Consider the following 12,500-nt stretch of genomic DNA (forward strand, 5'->3'; position numbering starts at 1 on the left):
TTTCCTAAATGTACAAACGAAATCTTGTGGTGTCTGGAATTTTCACAAGACTCTCTCATAAGAATTGTAAGGCTGTTTCTCTATTTTCTAAAGTATTATGTAATACCTGACTGTACACACACAGTGTCCCCTGCCTAGGACAGTGTGGAAAGCCTAGGTGTATATATAGAATTATGTATTGAGTATTGCATTATTGATGTTTTATGTAAGCACGTAGAGGCCTGTGACATCATCATCATCATACAGTCTGTCCCCCCTGGCAGGACAGTGTCCTTTAACTGCAGAACCCGTCAATATCCACTTAAAGTCAGAGTTCAGGGAGGTCAGGGGGAGGGTTAGCCCAGTTCGCTTTATGTTGGGCCGTATGTCCTGTGGCGTGCGCCGAAAACAGCCGATCTACAAGCTCACAGCGCGTCGCGTCATTTTCGGTGCGGATACTGTCATATGATGGAGCATAAATGAAGCATTAGGGGGTTTACGTAATTCACTCTCAGTTCGGGGGCGCCCGCTGGCCTGGTGGTCAAGGCGCATACCATATACTAGGCTATGATGCCTGCTGGCGTCGCCGGTTCGATTCCCGATTCGGACGACCTTTGCCGCATGCCATTCCCCATCTCTCCCCTCATTTCCTGTCAGTCTACTGTCCTGTCGAATAAAGGCATAAAAAAAGCCCAAAAACAAATCTTTTAAAAAATAAATTCACTCTCAGTTCACTGTGAGGAAATTAGACATCTGCCCGAGCCAACAGAATCCTGTGAACACCCCAGATGGAACCCAGGACAACCCTGTACAACCCAACATACTGCTGTGTTGGGCTGTACCCTGTACAGAACAGCCTTCATTATCATCACACATGCTTTGTCTTGGTTTTATCTGAGTGCAGGATTGGTTCCAATGTGCGCAGACCTGGTACTGACAGAATATCCTTCCACTGACATACCTGGTACTGATACAGGGGTTGACACTAAGGTCTCAGAGGAGGCACTTGCTGTACGGCAAGTACAGGTCAAGTTCTACTTGCCCAAAGGTCATGCCCACTTGCCCAAAAAGTCAATTGTCCACTATAAAATGTTAGGTAAAATTTGAATTACGGTTCAATTTAACACTTATTTAGTAGCAAGTAGCAACAGTGAAAACAACACATTATATGTAAACAGTGTTCTTATTTTACATTCCACAGACCAGAAGACAGAGCACTCTGGCCACATTCAGGTGTTTAGACAGATATCTCGTGTTGTGTTTATAGACAGACAGTTGCATCTCCTCTCAAATGAGCACTTTCCCGGTCGGGTAACCTAAAATCAAACTCCACCAGCCCGAAGGTTTTATTTACCTGCAGGGGGGCAGGTAAATAGCTTTAGTGTCAATGCCTGTGATAGAATATCCTGGCACTGACAGAACATCCTGGTATACTGGCACACCTGGTACAAGGAAATTATCTTGGCATCATGTCTCTGCTCTGGTTTTTGTGTTGTGTGTGTGTGTGTGTGTGTGTGTGTGTGTGTGTGTGTGTGTGTGTGTGTGTGTGTGTGTGTGTGTGTGTGTGTGTGTGTGTGTGTGTGTGTGCGCGTGCATGTGTGTGTGTGTGTGTGTGTGTGTGTGTGTGTGTGTGTGTGTGTGTGTGTGTGTGTGTGTGTGTGCGTGCGTGCGTGCGTGCGTGCGTGCGTGTGTGTGTGTGCGTGCGTGTGTGTGTGTGTGTGTGTGCGTGTGTGTGTGTGTGTGTTTGAGCAGAGCCAGAGCTCTGGGAGAAACAAAAGCAGGCACTCTCTCAGACGCCCTACAGTTTGTCCCCAGGGGAGCGTTTCCGCTGTGCCCCGCCCCCGTGGGGGGTCCTGAATAATTAACAAAAGCTCTCTGGATGATATTAAGGTTTAAACAGGGACATCCCTTCCCTCGCTCCACGGAAAGAACCCCTGACTGGCCCAACGAGCTGCCTGCAGCATAAGGGTGTACTGTAGGCCCAATGCTGATGATAGCAATAATAACGTGTGCTGCTGCTGCTGTTGTTGTGTGTTGATAGAACACACCGCTCACTTCCTGTACACAGAACACACTGTAAAACACATTATTGATCTATTGGCATCTGAACGCTCTGCTCGTCTCCCTCTCATAGCAGAGAGCTGTTAATGGACGGACAGTTAGAAAAGAAAGACAGCAGAGACACACAGAGACAGGACAGAGACAGCAGAGACGCTTAGCAGAGACAGCGCAGAGACAGACGAGACATAACTAGCAGAGAAAGACAGTGGAGACAGTTAGCAGAGACAGCGCAGAGACAGATGAGACATAACTAGCAGAGAAAGACAGTGCAGACAGTTAGCAGAGACAGACGAGACATAACTAGCAGAGAAAGACAGTGGAGACAGTTAGCAGAGACAGCGCAGAGACAGATGAGACATAACTAGCAGAGAAAGACAGTGCAGACAGTTAGCAGAGACAGACGAGACATAACTAGCAGAGGAAGACAGTGGAGACAGTTAGCAGAGACAGCGCAGAGACCGATGAGACATAACTAGCAGAGAAAGACAGTGCAGACAGTTAGCAGAGACACAGAGACAGATGAGACATAACTAGCAGAGAAAGACAGTGGAGACAGTTAGCAGAGACAGCGCAGAGACAGATGAGACATAACTAGCAGAGAAAGACAGTGCAGACAGTTAGCAGTAGGGCTGTCACAATTATTACATAATCGTCTAATCGTGACTATTTGACATAATCGCGATTTTTCATAATCTTCATAATCGTTTTCATGTTGAAAAACGTTCATATATTAAAAAAAAAGAGTCAAAAATAGTGGAAATAGCAGATCTACAAGCTCACAACGCGTCGCATCGCGACGCGTTGTGAGCTTGTAGATCGGCTATTTCCACTATCAATGTTCTTTTTTAAGTATAAAGTTGTCAAATATGTCAGTAATTTCTCTGTATATTTAGGTTATGTGTCATATCTACCATGTGCAACTTAAAAGCCTAAAAGCCAAACAGAAATGTAATTGTCATTGACAAAAACACAATTAAATCGTTAATCGCAATTATTTGAGGGACAAATAATCGTCATGTCAAATGTCATAATCGTGACAGCCCTAGTTAGCAGAGACAGGACAGAGACAGACGAGACATAACTAGCAGAGAAAGACAGTGGAGACAGTTAGCAGAGACACAGAGACAGCACAGCGACTAGGGCTGTCTGCTAATTCCACTATTTTTTTACTTTAAAAAATATATATGAACATTTTTCAACATGGAAACGATTATGACAAATAATCGCGATTATGTGAAATAATCGCGATTAGACGATTATGTCATAATTGTGACAGCCCTAACAGCGACAGCACAGACAGTTATGGCAGAGACAGCACAGAAACAGAGAAAGACTGCAGAGGGACGTCTGGGTCAGCTTTATGTTCCCTCTGCTTAGCGCAGGGGTTAGGGTCGGTGTTGAGGGAACTATAGGGAACACAGGAGTTTAAACACTGTTTCGAAAGAGACTGAGAGAGTCGTCAGTGATAGCAGAGACAATAAGCAGGTGACAGTTGTCTCTAGTCTTTACAGTTAACTGTCAGAGGCAGCTGACAGTTAACATTAACTGCTGACATGGCGTTTTGTTGCCAGACTAATTAATGTACAGAATGGTCCTTCAATGTGTGCACAGAATCTAAAAGTGATTTCATAAACAAACATCCAGTAGGCATTGTCAAACTGTGAATCCACATTTACTATTTTGGTTAGCAGGGAGTATTTTAAATTGAAACCGCATATTCTATGACTTATCACGCCACAAATTAATATATTTGATTGTATCCAGTCAATACTGGGCCCCCAAATTATCATTTTAGATGCATGGTTAGATGCGTGCCTATAACAGTGGAATTAGAACATAGTTCTTCACTCATAATAAACCACTGCTCCACATAGTTTTTTAGGTTAACATGCTTTTGCACCAACAAAACCCGTAGCTGTCACAAACATGTATTACCTCTAGTTTTACAGTTTAACTAATCTGACTAACTTTGTGGATTCTGTCATATCAAATGAAAATGTATATTTAGGGGCTGAACCTGAATGCTTCGAGACTTCATTCCCAAAAAAATCTGCCCAAATCTGAAATTGTTCCGTTCTTGTTTCATTTGTTATTATTAGGTGTACCCCTAAAAGAAATCACCCTGGTAATAACACAAACTTATTGACTATGGTTACATGCATCAACGTAAACAGTTGTTCACAGACGAGGATATTTGTAACTTTCAGGAAACCTAATCTAATCCTAAACCTCCTCAGTCTAATCCCTAATTAAAATACTACAGCTTGTCTGCTACAAATAGCCAACGAGGGCTTTACAAGCACCCTGCTGATCTGTGCTTCCAGGAGTAGGAGAGTAGGCCACTGCAAAACAAAGCCTTATTCACACACACTAAAAAACAAAAAACAAACATTGTGCGGATTATTACACTTATTAGATCAACTCTATTGACCCCGTTGTCCCCATTTTGTGCGTGTGTACACTAACTTTCTAAGAAATACAAAAAGAGTTTGGCTAAAAAAGAGTCTGGAGTATTCAATAAAGCTGTGAGGTGTGAGAGAGACAGTTAATGTTGTGCTTCTGTCTCCCCGGTCCCACACCCATGTTTAAGATCCATTGATAAGCTTCACAAGTTATTGGGCGGCCATAATAGTCGCTGAGTGGTTAGCGATCGAGTCTGCCTGGGGAACCAGAGCCCCTGGGTGTCACAGGTTCGATTCCAGGCCAGCCCAGCAATGAGTCAAAGTGTCGCTGAGCAAGACGCCTAACCCCAAATTGCTCCGCGCTCCGCAGTGGGCAGCACTCTGAACACCCTGAAAACTGAAGCTAGGTATGGGTGTGTAAATACAAGTTATAATCTATCTATAAATGCGACAAATCTCTGTCTGTTTGTTTGTTTGTTTGTAATCCGCGTATCTCGAGAACCGTTCGTCCCACCGGCTTCAGATTCGGCACGCGCGTTCCCCGCCGCCGCGCGGAGTGCAGTGCCGGGCCTCGACCCGACCCGACTCGCGGTTTTCCGAAACCGGCGCGAAACGTTCGGAATCTCCTTATGCGGAGCTGATTGTTGACATCAGGCTGTTCCGGAGGAAGCGCTGACTCATTGTGACATCACTTCATAAAAGGCTCTGACATCACGTACGCCACATGAGTCAACAAAAAATCTCTGTGAATGTGTATGTATGTATGTAATCCGAGTATCTCTAAACCATTCTTCCCACGTTCTCCATATATGGGCATAAAATGAATGCCCGTATGCGGAACTGATGTCTGACATCAGAGTTTTCCGCAACCGGTACTGTGTGTGCAGAGATCTCCATATATGGGCATAAGGGGACAATGGCAAACAGATGGTCAAAACGGGTCCTATGACAACAGGTATATTGGGGTTTGCATTAAAGGGTGGGGACAAAGGCTAACAGATGGTCAAAACGGGTCCTATGACAACAGGTATATTGGGGTTTGCATTAAAGGGTGGGGCAGGCATAAAATGGACGCAAATAGACAGATATCTCCATATATGGGCATATGGGCATAAAATGGACCCAGAACTATATCTGCAGTGATCTCCATATATGGACATAAAATGGACGCCGACAGACAGACAGATACAGATATCTCCATATATGGGCATAAATGGACACAGGCAAACAGATGGTCAAAACGGGTCCTATGACAACAGGTATAATGGGGTTTGCATTAAAGGGCGGGGCATTCATTCTCTATTTACATCGTTCCCGAGTTGGCCAGGTCGCCGACTAGACGCTGGGCCGCCCGAAGGGCGGCCCAGCTTCTAGTAATACTAATAATACCAAACTGTCCTTAAGAAACCTGCAGGAAGAATGTCCTCACACAGCTACACGTGTGTGTGTGTGTACAGTATGATGTATTTATAGAAACTCTAATCCTCGTGCATCGTGCTACCCCTCTTCTCTTCTTCTCCTAGTCACCACTAAGCCTTTCTACTCCTCCTCCTCCCTCTCTTCTAGTCCTATTAATCACCCTCTTCTTCTCCTCATCTCCTTCTACCTCTCTTCTCATACCTAACCCCTATATACCGGTATATTATAATTTTGGCCGTTTACAATGTAGGCATTTAGCATGTGCTCTGCCTCTTATCAAGAGCCACTTACAATAAGCAAGCTAAATGCATATAGAGAACGGTGTGGAGCAGGGGTCAGCAACCCTTTCGCCACGTTTTCATTTCCTTGATAGTCCGGGAGCGACATTACTTTTAATTATGACACCACATCAAAATGTAATGTTTCCAAATGATTCCTATTTTCCGTATTAAATGACCTTTAGTTCTCTTTGGAAATATTTGCTTTCACATCAGGATGTAAGGATCATTAGACTTCCTCCCCACTGTCCCCAGTCACAGTTAGGAGTTTGAATGAATGTAGAATTATGTGCAGGACGTGATTTGGATATAGAATTAGATGTGAGTGAACTTAATTTAAAAACCTTTAATCATCTCTCTCACACTTCTGTCAGTGTGCCAGTGATCACCCTCCCCTGTGCCAGTGTTGGCACCCGTGCCTAAGGTTGCGTTACATGCTACCCCTGGTGTGCCTCAGTAAACTGGGATCACAGGTAAACCAAGAACTAGTCTACGAAGGAATACCACAGAGCTCCTACGGAAACAAGACCGCAGAGGTTGTTTTTTTGGATGTTCCTTTTAGGGCAGGGTGTTCTGACTGACTGTACTTGTGCTGTACTACATTTCTTGTTTGACTGCAGTGCTTAAAGGAGCTATAGTCAACTTTTTCTTGAAAAACGGATACTAAAATAAAAATAATGTTTCGAAAATATTTTATAAAAGAATAAGCTTCATATATGTGTTTCTATTCAAAAATGACGACAAAAAGCATAAAATAATGATAAAATAATTATTTTGGCCATTGTCAGACCGACACTTTGTTTACATTCTAGTCTATAGACTAGGATGTAAACAAAGTGTCGGCCCTACAATGAAAAAGTTGACTATAGCTCCTTTAAGTTGTACTGTTCTGCTTTGGGGAGGTCTTTTTAATGCCTCAAAAAAGAAAAGAAAAGAAAAAACACTTATATTGCATCAAAGGTAATCAAGAATCTATACTAGAAAAAGTAAAAACCTGGTCAAACATAAGAAGGAAAATTGTGAGAATAGACGATCTACAAGCTCTCCACAATATTTATGTGCGGACTGAGTGAAACAGAATGTAATGCCCTCAACTCCTACAACTCCAAGTGCTCGTCAGGGTGGGGGGTCCCCAGCTCAAATATGATTATTTTGGGGGGTCACAGCCTGAAAAGGTTGAGAGCCTGCCTGCTGTAGGATACCTGGTAAACAATGTGCCATGGTCCTCTCCACAATTAACGCCAGAGGCAGCTCCACAAATCATGTTCAACCCAGATTTGACTCTCAAAGGCACAAATTCGTTCTCCTGCTATACCACTAACATGTGGAACGCCCTACCGCAGGCCTTAAAGGAGTAGTTCACCCCCAAAATGACTTTTTTTCAATTGATTAGTCATGCCATGGAGAGTAGAGTTCAATAATATTTTTTTGGTTTTTGTCACATTCCTAAGACAAAATTTTGATTTGAGTAAATTTACCCCCATTGATTCCGGATGGTGACCCGTTTCCAAACGGGTCACCATCCGAAATGAATGGGGGTAAATTTATTGTTATCACATTTTTGGTTTTTGCAGTAACAAAAAACAAAAAATATTATTGAACTCTACTCTCCATGGCATGAGTAATCAATAGAAAAAAAGTCATTTTGGGGGTGAACTACTCCTTTAAAGGAGTGTAAATCCCTAACCTCCTTCAAAATCGGTCTGAAAAGTCACCTACAGATGGCTGCTACTCCAAACTTGTAATAGACTAAACCCATACTTACCTCCCCTTTTCCACTGTAAATATCTTCCTTTTCTTTTCCTTTTTTTTTCTTTTTGAATGCTGTTCTCCCTTTTGTTGAGCGGTGGTCACAACGCTCCTATACGTGGCCGTGTGTGTGGGTCTGTCTGTCTGTCTGTCTGTCTCCGTGTCTCCGTGTCTGTCTGTCTGTCTGTCTGTAGCCTGCAGTAACCTTTTCTGACCACACATGTTAAGGGAGGGGCGCTGTTGCACACACACACACACACACACACACACACACACACACACACACACACACACACACACACACACACACACACACCACCGCTCAGTTCACACACGAGTGTGATTTTTATTGTTGATTGTGACCGTAGGTAGTAGTAAGTGAACGGTCACAGCTTGTCCGTATGTATCTCTGTCTGTCTGTCACGCCTGACACTGTGGTTCTATGGGTTTGTCGCTCTGACATCATGCTCTGATGTCACTGTGATGTCAGTCAGGGGAACCACTCTTAACAGAATGGGTTTGCCGCTCTGACATCACGCTCTGGCTTTACTGTGACATCACACTAACAGAATCCCTTTTATGCCCATATATGGAGTTCCCTGATGTCATCAATATTAAGCCCATATCTAACAGGACTTACAGGACTTCATATGGGAATGCCCATATAGGGAGGCCACATCGACCACATACCACACTAACAGAATCCATTATGGCCAAGACAGATGGCCAAGACAGCCCATATCTGTGTGGCTGGTTCTACAGACAGGCATCTCCATGCATGGGCATAAAAGGTTATGATGTCAGATGTCGCAGCATATCTCCATATACAGTACATGGATCTCCATATATGGGTACCACAGGTCTCCATATATGGGTAACTGGTCCGATATACCGTACATCACTGGCCAGATGGCCAAGAATGTATGTCGCCCTGAGGCGTCTTACTAGTTATAGCCTCTGTAAAGTACTGTGTTCTATCCGTCTGTCTTTCAATGTTATATGAGATACATGAAGTGGTTCCTGTGTAAATAAGCCGAAAAGCTTACTAGGATCTCCTTTTAGTTGACCCTGTGCCAGTGATTTGTACAGTCATGAAACTGTACTTTTTCCTATTGCAAACTTCTAATAAAATATTCAATCAGTCAATCAATCAATACTCCTCCTCCTCCCATGTATGACTCCTACTCCGTCTACCCCTCCTCCTAGTGCATCACTCCCCCTCTGCTCCTCTCCCCCTCCTCTCCATTGTGCTTCTGTCACTTCCTCCCTCCTTCCATCCATCTTTCTGGGATCACAGGAACAACCAATGAATGAATAAGGAATGAACTCTGGTTAATCAACAACAGAGGATGCATGATGCCATGCGCTCTGGTAAACAGTGTGCCCAGAAAGTAAGGTACGGAACAGAACAGAGCACACGTCACTCCGTCTCGTCCTCGCTAACAGCCAGTGATGCCGAAGAGAAATAAGCAACCGGATCTATGAAAACCAAAGAGGGCACTTTAAACCTTTTTTTCCCCCAACATGATTTTAATCCCACGATTTTGTAACCCCTTTTTCACCCAGTGCCTAAGCTGTAATCCTTGGCACTGCGCCAGGGACGTGCTGGCCATTGGGAAAAGTGGGACAACTCCCGAACGTCCCGTTCATTCCCGGCCGGTCCAGGCCGGCCATTAGGAAAAAATTGAAAATAAAATGTCGGCCTTCGTTCCATTTTGGGGGCTGGGCGGCCAACAAAGTAAATCGTCACTGTCGGGCAGAAACCTCGTATCTCCAAGTTTCAAATTTGTAATTTTTTTTTTCGCAAAGCAAAGCCCTGCTTCATCATACAAGGCTGTCGAACAAAAGTAGTGAAAACAGCAGATCTACAAGCACACAACGCCTCGCGTGCCTGTAGATCTGCTGTTTTCACTAGTTTAAATCATTTTTAAAATGATGAATACAAAACAAACAGCAACGACGAAATATAACTCATGTAATTGGCCCATGCACTGGCTTGTCACTTGTCATGATCTGAAATGACAAAGTAGCAGCAGCGCTATAGAGAGAGATCTCTCTCTATAGTGCGCAATGAGGGCCTCTCCAACTCTTTTTCCCGGGTAGAAGCAGGTGCCCAGCACGTCCCTGCGCTGCGCTCCCTCTGCCAACCTGGGGAGAGCCCCGAACTGAGCTCATGCTTCTTGAGCACTTTAAACCTATATAACACTATGCATTGTGAGCTTGTAGATGTTCTATTTCTTCCCCTAAATCTTGAAAAAAGTGCCAAACATGGAATATCTTTTGAACCATTGTAACAGCAAAAAAACTTTGTATGGGAGGTCCCTGGCACACAATATTTTCAAATGGGGGGGGGGGGGGTCCCTGGCACACAATATTTTCAAATGGGGGGGTCCCTGACATTTCTTTGTCATGAAAATGTTTGAGGACCACTGGTTTAAAACAACATTAGGAAGGAAGCCCAATTAAGCAATCTAACTATTAATTTACCAAATGTCTGTCCGTCTGACCGCCTGTCTGCATGCTGACTTCACTGATACTAAACATTGTCGCCACCATGGTGACAGCCACATGCTGAAACGATGCCCACATTTGGAGATGAGCATGCTGAATCCACCATTCAATCCCTCATATACAGTGCATACCCCCCAGGCACAGGACTAGTTATAACTTTAAAAACAAGCCACCCTCAAAAAAAACCCATTTAGGCCTAGAATTATTGAATGCTTTAACCAGTGAAAAATAGCAGATATACAAGCTCACAGCGCGGCACCGAGACGACCGAGTGCCGCGCTGCGAACTTGTAGATCTGCTATTTTTGAAAAAGTCATGAAACTTTTTGCAAATCTTTGAATATTTGTCTTTTTAAAGCGAACGTTTGTAACTCAAATTTTGCTTCTGGGTGGTCCCTGGAACTGAATATTTTGAGATTGGGGTCCGTGGCCAAATAAATATCATTTTGGGGGTCCTTCACATGAAAAGGTTTGAGCACCACTGACATAGCAGTCTCACAAGAACAGACAAACTGAGCTCCAGTTGAGTGAAAAGGACCTTTTCTTTGACGATTGCTGACATAGAAACAATTCAAATAAACCTTAGAAGGATTCAAAAGACACTTAATGAATCGGGACAAAATTCTAATTTTCACTTTTTTAAAAAAAATAGCAGATCTACAAGCTCGCAGCGCGGCACTCGGTGCCGCGCTGTGAGCTTGTATATCTGCTATTTTTCAGTAGTTAAAGCATAAAATAATAATACCCAATAGTGTGTACCCGTTCAGGGTTAAACAAATAAGTTGTTTATAATAAGCGTACACGGTAAACCCAGCTAACTGGCCACCACGTCAGGAGAGCAGGTCGGGTGACGTCTCTCTCAGCGGGTAAAAGTCAACACATTCTGGTCCCCAGGTCGCGCTACGGTGATGAGTCGGCCGTCACCAGACAGACACACGGTCGGCACGGGCTGCAGCTGACCGTCAGCTGTTGCTGTTGTTGTTGTTCTGCACTCGAGTAAGAGCGGAAATCACTCCTTTAGCTGAATGAATAATGAATCATGTTACTGTCCTTTTCCACCAGGAGCCAATTAACTCTGTTCCCCCTGCCTGCCTAGTAGACGGGTATGCTTTGATGCTTTTGTTTTGGGTATGTATAAAATTCAGGTCATTATTGGGCATTTGGGGGCACAAATAAATAGATCTTAAAAAAATCACAGCCGCAGTGATATCCGCCATTACGAATAAAAAGAAGTCTGTCGCCTTACCGAATCAAGAAAATGCTATTATCGTGAATAATAATATGTGTATTTGTGAAATGCCTGCAATTCTCTCCCTCTCTCTCTCGCATGCACGCTCATACACTCTGCCCCTCTCTATCTCATTCCTCTGTTCTGTGTGCCGTCCAAATTATTGTCCTCGTCCACACAGATCTATTTTTAGGGTGCTCTCTCTTCCCAATCATCTCTGCTGCTGATTCAACACACTGAATGGGGTGACCGGACCCCACGGCTGCATGTGCACTTAGGGCTGTCACAATTATTACATAATCGTCTAATCGTGATTATTTGACATTATCGCAATTATTTTGTCATAATCGTCATAATCGTGAATGTTGAAAAATGTCAGAAATAGTGGAATTAGCAGATCAACAAGCTCACAACGCGTCGCATCGCGACGAGTTGTGAGCTTGTAGATCGGCTATTTCCACTATCAATGTTATTTTTTAAGTAGTAAGTTGTCAAATATGTCAGTAATGTATTTGTATATTTAGCTTATGTGTCATCTACCATATGCAATTTCAAAGCCTAAAAGCCAAACAGAAATGTAATTATCAACGACAAATACACAATTAAATCGTTAATCGCCAATTATTTGAGTGACAATTAATCGTCATGTAAAATGTCATATCGTGACAGCCCTATGTGCACTATATGCCACCCACGACACGGGTCGCCTCTCAGCGTCCTTGGTGAGTTCAGGCCTTATAACTCCTGACTGCTCCCCACAACAAGCTCCGAAAACCCTAGCATCCCTAATAATACTGGTGAACTTTCGGTAAAAACAGCAGATCTACAACCTCCCAACGTGAGCTTGGAGAACGACTATTTAGTCTCAAATATT

General features: G+C 43.6%; 1 protein-coding gene across 1 annotated transcript in view; it reads right to left on the reverse strand.

The window, feature by feature from the left end:
- LOC308300249 (pleckstrin homology domain-containing family O member 1-like) overlaps positions 1-12,500 on the reverse strand; it is a gene marked incomplete at both ends in the record, with an annotated part of 37,675 nt that overhangs the window by 16,892 nt on the left and 8,283 nt on the right. The window lies entirely within an intron of this gene.

The sequence above is a fragment of the Nannobrachium achirus genome (genome assembly GCF_963921795.1).
Source record: "Nannobrachium achirus genome assembly, chromosome: 2".
Classification (NCBI taxonomy): domain Eukaryota; kingdom Metazoa; phylum Chordata; class Actinopteri; order Myctophiformes; family Myctophidae; genus Nannobrachium; species Nannobrachium achirus.